A 16805-nucleotide genomic window follows, 5' to 3' on the forward strand; every position below is an offset into this window, starting at 1 on the left:
GAGAGAAGGACATAGTTCTGTTAAGGAGAGAATCTTGTTACAATTTGGTGGCTGGAAACATAGGGTTTCCAGTCAAATTCTGCAGTCCCGATTACTAAGTCTAAAGACACAATATTATGTTTATGTGGACTTCACAAGGTAGGTTGATATAGGGAACATACTTCTTTGAAGGAATAATTAGATACATTATATATACATACATATATAATTAGATATATTATATGTTATTTGTATGTCTTTGAAATTCTAAAAATGAGTATTTTTTAGCAAACATTCTCAGTATTCAAATTAATTGAACTAGTTGAAAATTAATCATTTGATAACTCTAAGATTTGGTCTGGGGTCTTAGAAAACCTCATTTTCTTCCTGACTTTTGGGATCTATTGTTAAAATTTAGATAGGTAATGAGTTTGTCTAAAAATTTATGGAAGAAGATCAGCAAAAGGAAAGAAAGGGGATCATATATTTTTAAAGCAGGAGAAAGCATTATTTACAGAAGAAAAGAAAGATAAAAGAGAGAAGTGAAAAGAAATATTCACATAAATTGCTTACCACTGATACTATGAAAGTGAACCATCTTGTAGTAGGACACCTGCACTCACTCTATTGTTCCCATAGCCTACAAAGGGAGAAAGGTACCCAAATGTAATTGAACACCTGTTTTGAGGTGTTGTCCTAGGTAATAAGGATATGTGGCAAGTAAGACAACATTTCTCTTTAAAACTGTAGAGTGTGCTTTTGTGTGCATGCGTGTGGTGTGGAAGACTGTATGGAGAAGAACGGTTGGAATGAGTAGATGAGAATGTAGACAATTATAATAGAGAGGAAAGGTACACAAAATATCTTGGGATAGCTTAATTCCATTTGTACTTTGAGAGCAGAATGATACCCTCCAAAGGGAAATGTACTAAAGGCTTAAGAACAAAGAGTCATTCAGCCTAAGTGGTCAAACGAACTTAACAGAAAACAAAAACTAAAGCAAACCATAAACAAACAAACAAACAAACAAAAAACCCCCAAAACGAAACCAAACAATCCCCCCCCAAAAAAACCCCAAAATAAAAACAAACAAAAATCCTCCAAAACCAAAACCAAACAAACAAAAAGTCCCCACAGTGATAAAATCAAGTATATATACATTGTTTTTACCTCAAACTCTTTGTGAAAAAAGCTTGGGAAACAGGACTCTACCTATGGGAAGATTGTACACCTGGACCTGTCAGGGATCTGAAGAGCCCACAGAGCTGGTACCAGGCCTCCAAACTTGGAAGATCAATGTGTAGTTTCAATTTCCTGGTAATTCTTTATAGACCCAGACTTATACCTGTTAAGAGCCAAAGATATATTTTTAAAAATTATCAGAAAATTTCTGATATATGCAATTCTATTTTGATTTCCATGCTCATTTTTTCTTTCTCTATGGTCATTTCTTTTTTTTAAGGATTTTTGTCTGCTTTAAATTTTGTCAAGAAATAGGCATTTCTCCCAAATATGTTTTAAGTGGAAGCTTTACAATGAACCTTTTCTTAACTAGTCATAATTTAATTTGATAAGTTGTGATACTGCCATATTAGTTATTGGTTGCTACTATTGGAGTTTTATATACTTAGTCAACTAAATCAGCTTGTCAGATCTATATACACATTACTTTCAGTGTTTTTTTCTTTTCCCTATAATTTAAAATCATAAACTAAAAGTAATTTTGTTCTTTATAAGTAGTTTAAGAATAACCCATTGTGAGAAGACAAGGTATAATTATTACTCAACGTATTATTTTTGCCAAATAACATGTTACTAAATTTGATAAAATTTCTTTGTGCATGATATGTGAAACCAACTCATGGAGCAATGCCTTGATCACATGTATTAGCATGTGAAAAATTTGTTTATCTTGTTGGTGTTTTATGAAATTCAAACACAGTTTGGTTCATGCAAAATCAGTTGGGCTTAAAAACTCATATATTTATTTATCCTGTAAGTATTAGTTCAATCTCTGTTATGTGCAAGATGTTATACTAATTGCTATAAAGTTTATCAAGAGATCAAGTTTCTTACTTTAAAGAATTTTCCATTTATCATATATATATATCCATAGGTAATGACAAATCACTCATAAAAATGTGAAAAAGATCAGCAGAATTTTAGAACAGGAATTAGAGGAAGAATTGAGCGTCACGCTCCAGATGTATCCCATAGCTTGTGTCATACGCACCTTATGTTGGTACCTGCTATTGAGTGAAATTATTAAATCTTCTAGAATATGAGGAGATATTGATTTGTTTCTGACATCTTGGAATGCCTCTGCCCAGGAAACCTATATAGCAGGGGTGGGGGGTGTCTCAGTGTCCCTTTTAGGTAAATAGATTAAAAAAAAAAAAGGCTATGATTAGTTTAAAATTCTCTAATAAGTAAATATTTAAAATGTAAAATTCAGAAGTAGCTCTTCCAATGAATTGTAATAAGGGTGATGGAAAGACCCACTTACCTGGAGCTGTTATCTATTGTCTGCACTTGTCACGAATGGTCTGACACATTAACGATGGTGCCTCATTTCTAAGGTTTTTTTTTTTAATTTCTTTTCAGTGTAACAATATTCATTGTTTTTGCACCATACCCAGTGCTCCATGCAATCCATTTCTAAGTTTTAAACAATTCCCATAGCAAATAGGGTTTGGTATCAGATCCAGATATTCTATTTTTGTTTTTTGTGAGTTGGCCAAACATGATTCACTCAGAAAACAGTCATCCAAGAATCCATCCTATCTCCTATAACAGTGCTTCATTTATTAAAATAATAATTTGGGAGCTCTGATGGGTTAAATTCCATCCTCAGAAAAGATGTGTTGAAGCCCTAATCTCCAGCACTACTGATGCCCCTTTATTTGGAAACAGGAACTTTTCAGGTACAATTAAGTAAAAATGAGATTACACTGGATTAGGGTGGGCCCTAAATCCAATGGCTGGTATCCTCATAAGGAATGCAAACTTAGAGCCACATAAACATACATAAACACAGGGAAGGAATCCCTGTACAAACAGAAAGGTTGACATGGTAGCACTATAAGCCAACTTACTCCAAGGACTGCCCGCGACCACCAGAGGTAGCTAAGAAAGCAGCGTGAAACAGATTCCCCCTCAGAGCTTTCACAGAAAACATGAGCCTACCGACACCTTGGCTTCAGATTTCTAGAACTGTGGGAGAATAAATTTCTCTTTCAGGTTACTCAGTTTGTGGTGTTTTTTTATAGCAGCTCTAGGGAACTGATATACAAGTGAAGAAAAAGAAGAACATGAGTAGGTTATGTCAGGTTTCCAGATTGACCATCATCTTCAATAAATATATGTAATGTTAAGAGATTTCACATCAAATGTACTTCATATTAACAGCTACAAGTGTCCTCTGGAGAAAAAGCATGATGCTCTTTTTGTTTGTTTGTTTGTTTTTAGAATAATTAGACTTTCTCACTGACTTCTGCTTAGATCTTCTGGAAAGGGAGATTTCTATTAATACTATGTCATATTAAAAATCAGTGATACTACAGTAATCCACTGTCACCTGCAACCCTCATCTTGGGTTTGAGAGAACATACCCCGACTAGATCTTGGACATGAGATCTAGAAAGATGTACTCAGTATATAGTATGCTTGGCCAAGTGTTTCTCAGAAAGTGCAAAGGACTTGAAGACAGTAGACCTTGACGTGATTCCTAACTCTGTAACATTTTGGAAAGTGCCCTTGTACGTGCTGAGGAAACTCTCCAAAACTCATCTGTAATATGAGGGTTTTGTAGGAGGTCCCTTTCAGCTTTCTGATTCAAGGATGTAGGAGGTAAATGATTTCCTTAAAGACACTCCTAAAGAGTCTGAGTTATGCAACTAGAATTTACAGTTTACTCACCTATAAGCACAGGCTTTCAAATAATTTTAATTAGCTCTTGCTGAATTATGAAGTTTATTTTATTTGCATCTGGTTGTAAATGAACTGCTCTCTTACTCTTAGATGATTTTGCTAAGAACAAAGGGAAAGGCGGTCATTTGAATTTCAAATTTCTAGCCCATCAAATATGAAATGAATATTTAAAGATGAACAATAAAATTAGGCCACATTTTTGAAAAATATTTCTGCTTGCTGAAGTCAGAATTATACAGCCACGACCTTTAAAATAAAATACAGAGTTTCAGATAAATGCAGTACTTGTAGGTTATAGTTTCTGGAGAATTCTACCCAAAGTGATATATGCCCATTCATCTTTCCTTTCAAAGAAAAAAAAATTCTTTAAGTCAGATGAGTGTTCTAGAATGCTAAAATAATATGAATGACTTCCACTCTTCCATGTTAATATGGATTTCCCCCCAAAGGTTTATAATCTTTGATGTCCAGTCATGCTTGACTTGGCATTTAAAAAACTCTCCAGTAGATTTGCATCAGAATATGATTAACTACTAGGGACTCTGAAAAGAACAAGTGTTGCTTGTTTTTGCTTTCTCTTTAGATCAGATGCTATACTGAGAGATATATTACTGACAATTTTAAGGTAAATGGAGGCAGAAACAAGGTAAATGGAGTTTCCCATAGCAAATTTGTCTTGCTTGAGATATGATACTACATGTACGTAAGACATATGGCAATTACTCCACAAATTGGGACATATGTATTAATGTCATGAAAGCATCAGTGAAAAATAAACTGAATTTTACAAAATAGTTGTATGGGGGTTATTATCACATACTTTGTATGGTAACACAGAAGAGAGGCAGTGTTCCTGGAAGCACTCAGACAATAGAAGTCAACACATAGCATTTCTCCATCTCTAGTTATCTTCTCACATCTTACTTCACCCACATTCATTAGCTTAAAAACTCAGGGTTCCATGATCCTTTTATATATCTATTTTATTCTGCTGCCCAAATATAGTGCAAATCAATCTTTGTCTGATACAATGAAAGTACAAGAGAGATATAGGGCATTTATAACTCACGATGGACTCACTGGCATTTGGTTGCTCCACAGTGCCATGGTACTTTATGAAAATGTGGACAGTGGTAAGATTTTTGCTACGTGTGTTCCAGCAACACCATGAAAACATTGCTTCTCAATGAAATAATGACACAGTAATGAAGATTCCTGCTGTATAATGAGCCCAGGGGTTAACAAAGGAGCTTAATCATTAAAAGCTTAGGCTCTCCAGAATTACCCTACCTGGATTTACACAGCCCTGCTACTTACTAGCTGTGTGACCTTGAGCAGTTGACTTAATCTCTCTGTAAATTACATGCCATAAAAGGTAGAATGGGAATGATGAGAGGACCGTCCTCTGAGGACTGAGTTAATACATGTAAAACCCTTAGAATAGTATCCTTAACATAATAAGCTCTTGATAAATCATAGTTGTTATTATTAATGAGAGTTTAAAGATAGGTAAGAGAGGCAATCTGGGGGAAGAAGCGTAAGTGTGTATCATCTGCACACATCCCAGGGAGCAATTAAATAAAATTCTACAGTTGAATCTTGAAGTTTGATTATTTTAAACTTAGAGTACCAAGTTTGAGATTCTTGTTGTGGTTAGCCAACCGAGAGAATGTTAAATTGAATTTTGATTATCTATATTTTTTGCACTCACAGCTGGCTCTTTCAGAGCTGATCTGTGTATCTCAGGCAGCCCATGGAAGTGAAATTCTAAACTCCTTTTCTTCCTTCTCACTGAAGATGCACGTGGGTAAATGTAGAGCTAACAGAAGGGTCATAACAACTTTGAGAGACTCAAGGGTATAACTGAGTAGGGAATGGTCATCTTACTGGCAGCATTGGTAGTCCCAGCCACAGTCAGGGGCATGAAAAGGAATAGTAGCTTAGGGCAGACAAAGGATGCTATGGATGCTACAGAGGGGGTCTGGATTCTCCTGACATAGTGTAGGCTTCCCATAAATTCCTAAGTGTATATTTCATAACAAGAGAAAATGTAAGCTGAGTAGTGTGTGTCACTGTTGCTGCATACTTTGCCCTGTTGGACGTAGCCTTATGAGTGGGCGCCGCTGACCAGAGAAACCAGCACAAAGTTAAGGAAATGGGTGTCATACTATTTGAGATAAGACAATGGGTCTTTCAGGAGCTTCCACTTAACAGCCTGATCCAAGGGTAGCCTCTCTACACCCCTGTTCTTCCCTCTCTTCACTCATGCATGACCTCAGCCAAAAGGGAGATGAACTTGTTCTTTTCCTGTATGCTTTTTCTTCCTCATCATTTTTCTTTTCTTGTGATGCTTCCCACAACTGCTACAAGAGATACATAATACAAGACTCTTCCCCAGATTCAAAATGCTGTCTCTGTTGCCACTTCCTTGTTTCTGAGCAAAGGTAGAAGTGACCCGTGGCTTCTTCACATCTGTCAAAGAAAAAAAGGCAGCTCTCTTTTGGAATGTCAGGACTAAACTTGTGCAAGACAGCCTGACAGAAAATTTTTCCTATCATCCGATTAGGGGAAACAGTTTGGAATCTGTATAGATACTAGGGTCACTGGCATTCTTAGAGTGCTGCAATTCCTAGAAATAGAAGCTTTGTGATCGCAAGAACATGTGCTTATTCCAATGGACTTGAACAGACCCATGCCCTGGAAAGGCAATGGGGTGCAACTGCCCTCATTCACATCAGTTATTGCACTCTGTTCATTCAGTAATATATTTTTAAACTTGGGGGCAGATGTGGAGTCTAAGGGACTTATTTTTGCCTTAGCAGCCCCATGAGAATAGTAGACTCATGGTTCTGGCTGTCCATCCGATGCTACATATCACTAAGCTTGAACATAATTGGAGCTTGTTAATATACAGTTGATCATGTCAGAACCCGTATTACATTTAAATTTAAACTAAAACAGTTTTTGTAGGCTGTATGATATTGAATTTTAGTTTAAATATAATACAAGTTGGTGAGGCTTATGTTCAGGATTTAGAATCTAACTCATCACCGAACGCTTTATCTATATAAGATCTATCTCATTTGTGTTTCTCTCTCCATTGCATAGCCTAATGGTAGACACATATTAGGCACTTAACATTTTTTTACAAGTGTATGAAAGAATAAATGAATATATAATTAATATTCTATTTATATAAGCATTCCAGTGAGCAGATTACAAGTGTAAAAAGCAGGAAAAGCCAAATACTGAATTTTGCATATGCTTTCATTTTTTCTGTCTGTTTTTAAAGATTATATTTATTTATTTGATGGTGAGAGTGTGGGAAAACACAAACAAGAGCAAGAGCAGAGGGAGAGGGAGAAGGAGGGTCTCTGCTGAGTGGGGAGCCTGATGTGGGGCTTGATCCTAGGATTTTGGGAATATGACCTGAGCTTGAAGGCAGATGCTTAATGGATTGAGCCACCCAGGCACCCCATATGTTTTCATTGTAACTATATAAAATTACGCTCATGGAAAAGATGAGTAGTGATTTTTTTTTTTCATTTTTCAAGCATTCTCTTATGCAGGCATTAGAAAACATCTTTTTATAAAGAGCCAGATAATCATTTGTTTTGGCTTGGTAGGCCAGGAGGTCTTTGTAGCATGAAAGTAGCCACAGACATTATGTAAGTACCTGAGCATGAGCGTGTTCAGGGACTGTGTAAAATAAGGGATGGCTGGATTTGGCCCGATGAGCACACTTCGACCATCCATGTTTTCTTCTTTCAACAAACCAGATGTTGTGTTATATACTGAGATACAAAGGCAAATAAAATCTAATCCTTATGTTCAACTACATCCCAATCCAAACTATAGTTATTGTCTTATTTTTAAATTAAAGTCATCCATGAATTGGTTTTCTCTTTATCTTGTTGACATCTTTCTAGTTGATATAACTTGAAGTATAGGCTCCTTCTTTCAATATATTTTGAGAGTTTAGGGAAGGAACAAATGCCAGTGAGTAAGGCAACTTTAAGCCTATATGAATGATAATTCCTCAGTGAAAGTAAATTACCATCAAAGTATGTGGTTAGTACTGTTGCTTAGCTCTGCAAAGAAAGAACAGAACTCAGTGTTAATGCTGAAATTTGCCTTCAAAGACAATGGAGTCAGTGAACTACAGAATCCTTGCAATCCTTATGGAATATTCATGCTTGGCAAATCCCATTCTGTGTACTATTATTGCTCAAAGAGTGCTCAGGGGATATTGAGTAAATGCTGCTAGAGAGGAGATAAGACTTCAGAAAAGAAGAGTGCAAATAGAAACGTACGTTTTTACAAAAGACTCAATTGTACGAGTGTTAATAAGAATGCAATCTAAGTTTAATCAGGAGTGCCTTGTAGAAGTGGGTAAGTACAAATCTGAACCATTCTGATGGCTTCGCCAAAGGATGTTCTACATGCTAAAACTTGGGAAAAAATACTTATCGAAAAACGTTGTGACTTTTAGAAATATTCAATAGGTATACACTGATTTTCTTTGGTGTCCTGTAACCAGTGACTTTTTGAGGTTTGAGGGAACAAAACATTACTTTCACCCAATGGGAGGTGGTCCGGTGAGAATTCAGCATTCTAACATAGAATGCTGGCCATGAGCTTGCTTTTCCCCACATGGAAATTTTGTTAGCCTTCCAGGTCAGATATGTCTAGGTAGCCGAGGAAAAACCACCTCAAAATTCTTTCCATCCCACATGGAATCATACCTGAAAACTGAACAGTATTATAGAGACACTTGCACTCAGAGATAGAGCTGATTCTCAAAAGACGTGTTAAGGTTAAAGTTCTTTCAAAGTGATAAAGAGTAGGTTAAGCCTGCTGGTCCCACGATGTTTTAAAGCTATGCACAGTTTTCTCCTGTTTGAGGACTTACGTAGTATTTGCCATCTTGTATTCTTCTAACATTGATAAGTTTATCTTTGGCAAAAGAAACCCTTCATTCATGCTCATCACTCTGTTATGTTATTTCCAAGGAACACTAAGGAGAATGCACATCTGGGCTGCATCACAAGTTCCCATGCTTGGGAACTTCGAATTGCTTGCCTCTTATTTTCTTTATCTCTAAAAGTGGATAAAAGCCTACTTGGATGCTTGCGTGGCTCAGTCAATTAAGCATCAGACTCTTGATTTTGGATCAGGTTATGATCTCAGAGTCAAGATATCAAGCCCTGTATAGGTCTCCCTCCTCAGCAGGGACTCTGCTTGAGATTTTCTCCCTCCCCCTTTCTCTCTGCCCCTCCCCCTGCTTGCTCTCTCCCATGTGCGCACTCTCTCTAAAATAATATAAGTCTTTATTAAAAAAGGTAGTACATACTTTATGGGATTACTAGAGTAAAAGTAGGTAAAGCACTTCAAGTCCCTGACATAATATCTTTTCATAAAAATTAAGAACTATTATTAAGAATACCAATAAAAATATATTTATGGTTAGTGAAAGTTCAAGCAACAATTCAGTCCTTGTGCTTATTATTCTGAAATTAATTTCTAAACTTTTCCTGAATTATCAGCATGCTAATAAGACATTGGATATAATTAACAATGCTGGAAGTAAAACTTGGACATTTTTCTTTTTTAAAAAATGTATTTTATCATTTAGCATAGTCTGGCACTAATAATTTTTAATTTAGAGGTAGAGATATTCACCCAGTATGTGGATGTATCATTTATCAACCAAATAGGATCATTTGTAAAAGTAAAAAGGGTATTAAAATAATTAAATTCCATAATTTTTAGTATTTATTTATTGACCAACACAATGGATTTATTGCTTTTGTAGATCTATATGATAATTATATTTCAAAACCTATTTTCAGAAATAAAATTCTTTCAAAAATAAAAAAGTAGCATATGCATTTTATTAAAGCAAAAAAAAATCCTGCTTTATATTATCTGGATAGTAAAAGAATAGCATTCAGAGTTCAATCTTAGTGCACATTTTCATACTTTGATCAAATTCTTATTTGTATCCATTTCATACTACATTGATAGTATATTTCTGAAGAGTGCATATTCATTTGTGATATGGAATTATTTAAATTATTTTTCATAAAAATAAGAAATCATATGTAATTTCCAAAGTTGCATTTTCTTGTTAATAAATTTGAGATTGTTGACATATTCAATCAACTGTCTTTGTAGACCATAATATTTTTTAATGAGAATGTACTTTTTTCCACATATGCTGAACTCCTAATTGTGAGTTTCTTAAAATCTCTCTCTCTATATATACATAGATTGATAGATGACTAGATATTTATGAATATATATGAATACATATATTCATCCTTTTTTATTCTGTTTCTCTAAAAAACCCTAATACAAACCTAATAAAATTTTTAAAGCTGTATCTTGATTCCATGAATTGAAAGGAAAAAAAAAAATGGAACCACTATAGGGATTAACTGGTTGATGAGTCTAACAGCATTGGTATAAAACTAGAATCATTTAAACTGTTTCCAGAGTTTTTCTGTTATTCAAGCCAATAAATTAACAGTTATCACTTTATATTTTATTCTTGCACATGAAAAGTTGGAATTAAAAGTGATCAACATTAATGTAGAAGAATAGTAATTTGATCTAATTAAAAAGTCACATTGCATAGAATGTTATATAAATACATCCTTTGTTGCTGCATGTATTAAATCCTTATTTTCCAGTAGAGTCATCTTAAGTTCACTATAACATTTGAAGGCCATGGAGGTGCTTTTTAAGTAGATTTGAGTTCTCCAATTTAAATATTATCAGTGATATTGTTATAATTCCTATGGTAGATAGTGAATGATGACATCTTGTGAAAGTTACATTATCAACTTTCTTGAGAAGCAGAAATATCATCATTAAATTTTCATTAAATATGTGTCTTTTTATTTGTTGCTCCTAAATGGTTTATTATGAAATAAAAAATAAAACAAATTATAATTTTATGCTGCAAAACAAGGAAACAACCATTATGGCAACAGACAGAATACTCTCTCATTTGCTAAGGCAGGACTTCTTGGCTTCTTTCTATTCCCCACTCAAATTTTACATATGCATTTCCAATATTTCCTACATTTTCCACAGCCTTGCAGACCGATATCTTGGTGGCTTGAACTTCTCAGGAAGTTCAAGTGAACTTGGGACTGGCTATGACCATGGTGAAGTTAGATGGTGCTGCAAGTGGGTCCTTAGGGGACAACACCAAATTCTTCTACCCACTCCACAGAGATTTGAAGTATTTCTGAGTGTGTTTCATTTTATCAGCAAGAGCCCAGCATCTATGCCTTAAAGAGTTAAGTTAAGGCTATGTTGCATTTGAAAAGTGTTGGGAAAAGAAGAAATGTATTGATGTTTGTCTTTAAACTTAACCGCCAGTTAAAGTGAGAACTCTGTTCCACCAACCTAAATCCCTGATGTGCTAAGAGAGATCACAGGAGAAACTCAGTGTGAAGTGGAGAACTCCCAAACCTATACCAGATCATTGAATTCAACTATTTAAAAAAATAATAGCATTGTTAAAAAATGAAAATTCTGGAACACATGCCAAGTCAGAAAGACAACTCATGTAAACTGGACCTGTCCCAAACTAGGACATGTGGTTAACTTGTACGTGAGTCACCACCAGTCCTTCTGAGTTACTGCCACTCACAAATGATGTATCTGATACATATGTAAAATATTTGTTAATTTCACTACTTTCCAATTTAATTATCTCAGCTTTCATTTCCATACTAATTACGTTCTTCATATATGTTCTTAAAATATCCTTCATGCTTTTGTAGTTGTTGGATATCATTGGAATAACAATGTGAGTTAAATACTTCAAAATTAAACCCAAACTCAACAAAGTGTGATGCTCGCTCATGATTCCCACCACTCACTGTGGGTATGGGCAGAGCTAATGTATTTTGCTATAGAGCATAGGTTTTTTTCATGTGTGTAAAAGTGAATAATATGTCATTAGAATAGAAGCTTCTTGTTTTAATGCAATTGAGTAAATTATACAAAACATTCAGGGTGCCTGGATGATTCAGTCAGTTAAGCATCTGCGTTCAGTTCAGGTAATGATCCCAGGGTCCTGGAATTGAGCCTCACATCTGGTTCCCTGCTCAGTGAGGAGTCTGCTTCTCCCTCTCCCTCTTCCTCTCCTCCCTGCTCATGCTGTCTCCCTCTTTCTCAAATAAATATTAAAAAAAAATTCAACTTACATGAATTTACTTAAAAAGAAGATTGAAAGAATATGACCCATCACAGAAATGCTCAACTATCAATCTGTGTCCCAGAACTGAAAACCAGAGCCTTTAATTGCAGGGAGAATATTGGCTGACTTCTTATTTCTGTATTGAATAACCATTCCCACTCTTCTCTGATAGAAATTGTATTATGTTTCAAGTTTCAAAAGACATGCCTTTTATTACTTATTCTCTCCCCTATGTTTTTATCTCAACTTGTAGCTGCATGTAATGAATCATCACCATGTTCCCTTATACATGTTTGTTTATTTTCTGTATTGTATGAGGTTCTGTCTAGGACAAGGTCACATCTTATTCCCTATATTTAAACATCCACTTAGTGTGATTTAAAATGGAGTAAATAACTCGAAACATGTTTGTTGAAAAAAATGTCAAGTTTGCACTCATTTTCTGGTCCTAATTTTCCTACTAACCACCTCAATGATTGCCATTTTAAAAATTCAGAATAATTTATAATACTGAAAACTTTATAGATTCCAGTGTGACAGCTGGATTCCTAATAACTGTCCTTGAGACAAAAACAGTATCAAAAACTGTTCTGATGACCATCGTACTTTTAAATAAATATATAGGCCAGCAGAATTTGTGTTATTTTTAAATACCAGTAATACACATTTTTAAGACCAGTTGTTCAGCCTGTAGTAATTGGTGTACATATATATTTCTAGCAGCCGGGTAATAAATATGTTGTTGCTAAAGGGGACTTTGGTATTGTGGGTGAGAGGATGGTTTTATACCAACAAATGAGCTGCATCTTTCTGCAGAAACTTTGTCTCTCTCATATTACAGAGTGTCAGATTCAGTGTTGAGTTGTTGGCATTATAATAATGGACAGCAATTTTCACATGAGAGATTTTATAAAATCCTTTCTTGCTTCTGCTTACTACTGACACAAAAGAACTGTTTAGTTGAAATACTTAAAATGAAATATTTACAGGCACCTGGGTGGCTCAGTCGGTTGTATGACTGAACCTTGGCCTTGGCTCAGGACGAGATCTCAGGGTCCTGGGATGGAACCCCACATCCTTCTCTCTGCTCAGCATGGAGTCTGCTGGAGACTGTCTCTCTCCCTATCTCCCTCCGACCCCCCTCACACATTCTCTCCAGATCAATCAATCAATCTTAAAATTATTTAGTAATTTGTCACTTAGGCTGCCTTTAAGCCATCAACATTTTTGGCACATGAAACAGGCTTTCTCACATTAAAAGGTCCATTTTTTTTTTGATTATGAAGAACATAGAGTGTTCCAGGGAGAAACCCTGTGTTAAAGCATCCCCCTTTGTCAATGTCATTAGGTTTGCCCTAAACCTCCCATTTAATGTCTGCAAAACTTGAAGAGTGTCTTTAAGCACAAAATCTACACATGCCAACATACAGAACACGTGGCATTTCTATTTCAAGGGAAAATTGTGTTTATCCTATTACCTGTCATCATAATACCTGTCTGAATTGTTGCTGCAAGTCATACATCATCTTAGAAGTAAATAATTTTCTTGATGTGTTGTAGAAAAATACATCAATACAGAGAATGATGATGGTGTGATTATAGTAATTATCACATGAAACATGGATAGTTACTACTATTTACTTCTGTTCTAATTCATTATAGAACTAGTTGGAGTCACATTAGGGAGGATATACAAGGTGAAATAACATTAAGGAATTTTTGTTCACTGCAAGTGAAATGAATAAAGGGCTTTGAAGTAGATTTGATTTACAGGGTTTTTTTTTTCTGGCTAAACTCTAGGGCAAATTTTAATTACCTATATTATGGTTTTGAGAGGGATTAAAGTAACTTTCAGCTAGCAATAGTATTATAAATAGTCATCTAAAAGATGAGATAGACTTTAAAATGTCTAAAATGTTCAAAATTTTTCCAGAAGTTATCATTTTTGTTGTTGATTATCATTTTCTTTTATTAGATCCTGGATTATCCAGAGGCAGAAATCACTGTTTTTGTTTTTCTATCCTGCGCATCAAAGTGGTGTATGGAACATATCGGTATATGGAAAGCGATCCGTGTGTGCTGGGTCTCATTCATGTTGATGTGTGAGAGGTGATTGTTAGATTTTTCAGGAATTGGACAGCCTGGTGTTGCATTAGTAGCTTGACCTCAGGCATGGTGGGAGTATTTAAGCATAGAATTGGGCAGGGAGAAGACTTTTCTTCAGAGAGCAGATTGTTAAACACTTACTGGCAGCCCACTAGAAAGCTTTCAAGAAATGAGCAATGAATGAAGAATGAGTGATTGATTTTTTGAAAATAGTGATAATCTGCAATAATACAAAGAAATACAAACTACTCATGAAATAGACAAACAACATTAGATACGGTATTTGTAATCTGGTGTCAGACAGGCTGCCCGTTCTAATGTGGGCTCTCGCACTGTTTGGTTGTATATTGTTACACAAGAAATTTATCTTCCTTGAGGTGGAAGCTTCTTCCACCATGTGGGGTACAGTGAAAATCTGTACCCTGGAGGAGGACGCTCACTCGACCGTATTGGCACCTCGGTCTTGGGCTTGCAGCCCCAAGAACTGTTTTGAACTTCAAAGCCAACAAAGATCATCACTTTAAAGTGGGTAATGATGAAAAGGAACACCCATGTTCTTTAAAAACAATCACGTTCGGGGTTTGTGCAAAGGCTGAATTGCACATTGTTGCAGCAGATGCATTAAATCATGAAGGCAGTCCAGTTACATCCCACTGGCAGCTTTGAAAATGTCCATACAGCTGGTGGCTTCCCTCAGGGCTTTGAAATAACACCACCTGTGGTCTCATGGTTAAGTGGGTTCAGGGTCTGTGCCTATTAGTGGACAGCGCTTAGTGCTTGTAGACAGAGATGCAAAGTTGTGTGAAGCCCCTAAGTATGCTTGGAAAGTGATCTGCTCTTGGAAGCGGCAGCAAGTTTCCACAGGGAAAAACAAACAAACAAACAAACAAAAAACCCTTGCAGCTGATAAAGATGAGGATGATGAAAATAATGATGATGATAATGATTTTGATGAGGAGGAAGCAAAGGAAAAGCTTCAGTAGATACGTGTAAGTGTGGGACGCTTGGGTGGCTCAGTGGGTTAAATGTCTACCTTGGGCTCCAGTCATGATCTCAGGGTCCTGGGATGGAGGCCTGTGCCCAGCTCCATGCTCAGAGGGAAGCCTGTTCCTCCCTCTGCCTCTGCCCTCCCCCCACTCCAGCCCTGCTTGTGTGTGCTCTCTCATTCTTTATCAAATAAATAAAAATAAAATCTTAAAAAAAATAAATGTAAGTATAATACTCCAGTAAAAAAATGCACAAAAATCAAACCAAAGTGGAAAAGACTCAAAACCGTTAGCACTAAGACCAAAAGGCGAAGAATCCTTCAAAAAAACAGCAAAAAACTCCTAACACAGCAAAATAATCTAGTTATGCAGAATACATAAAAACAAAAATGCAAACAAATAGAGAAAAAAAGGTGGCTCTCTTCCTAACTTGGAAGCCAACTTCATCAACTATGTGAAGAGTTGCTTCTGGATGACTGGCCTGGGAGCTTATTCAATATTGCTGGCAGTTAAGGAAGTCTCTTAAAGGAAATATTTTAGATAGTTTTTACAATTTTCCATCTTATTTCATTTCTGTAACAGTTGATATATTGATGTCCTTTTTATAATGCAGAATGTGAACTCTCCCTACCATGTCTGATAAATATTGTCTAGGTCCCATTGCCAAAATATGTCATCCAAATGTCTGTTTAGTTTATAAAAATGGAATTTTGTCTTTGCTTGGTTTTAGATACATGTGGAATGTCATCATCACAGTGCTGGTCAAACAAACGGAAATGGTAGGGAGACAAAAATATACATATTAAATAAACTCAGTATTTTAATAAAGTAAAAGAAAATAAATGAAGTTTAAAGTAACTTGTTCCATGGTGTGTGTGTGTGTGAGAGAGAGAGAGAGCAAGAAAAAGGGAGATAGAGATGGGGTAATAATGTTGTTCACCATATAGGAGTATAATGGAGATTGCCTAAAATTTATGAGATTGATTCACAAGGAATAGATTTTGTTACACATCAAAAACAGTTCATTATTTCATATGATTGACTTTTATAGTAGGTGTGCAATAAATATTGGAAGAGAGACAAAAGGAAAGAGAAAAAAAGGTGGTTAGGAAGAAAGAAAAAATATAGATGCTATCTAAATTTCATTCAATAAATTTTTTTCACTGGGTCCATACACATCCTGTCCAATCATCCAGTTCACTACTATGGTCAGTGACTTCCACAACAAAAACTGATGTTCACACAATCTGATGTAAGGTATTAAAGCCCTTAGAGACGCCTTATGGACTGTGCAATATATGTTGAAATGTGTAATGTGCATTAGTATATTGTAATCTTTTGAGAATGACAGTCCATTTAGACTGTATTTTGGGGGCTAAGTTAAGAAACACTTTTTAATCTATGTAGCTAGCTAACTCCTTTCCAAAAGCAGTATGTGTCTTTTTTTAAAGAAAAATTCCCATCTGTACTGAAGTTTCAAATAGCTGTATATCAAGGGAAACATATGTAAATATTAATTAGAGCATAAATCAGATCATGCTGTGCATCCTGTTCTGTAGAATGTGTTTCAAACTAACAAATATGCC

At 35.5% G+C, this 16805-nt stretch overlaps 1 protein-coding gene and 1 pseudogene across 2 annotated transcripts in view; both read left to right on the top strand.

Annotated features, from left to right (window-relative positions):
- The window catches only part of LOC116596858, a 131687-nt pseudogene extending 116471 nt beyond the window's left edge, over positions 1-15216 (top strand).
- The window catches only part of DPP10 (dipeptidyl peptidase like 10), a 1361251-nt gene that overhangs the window by 234137 nt on the left and 1110309 nt on the right, over positions 1-16805 (top strand). The window lies entirely within an intron of this gene.

The sequence above is a fragment of the Mustela erminea genome, chromosome 8 (assembly GCF_009829155.1).
Source record: "Mustela erminea isolate mMusErm1 chromosome 8, mMusErm1.Pri, whole genome shotgun sequence".
Classification (NCBI taxonomy): Eukaryota; Metazoa; Chordata; class Mammalia; order Carnivora; family Mustelidae; genus Mustela; species Mustela erminea.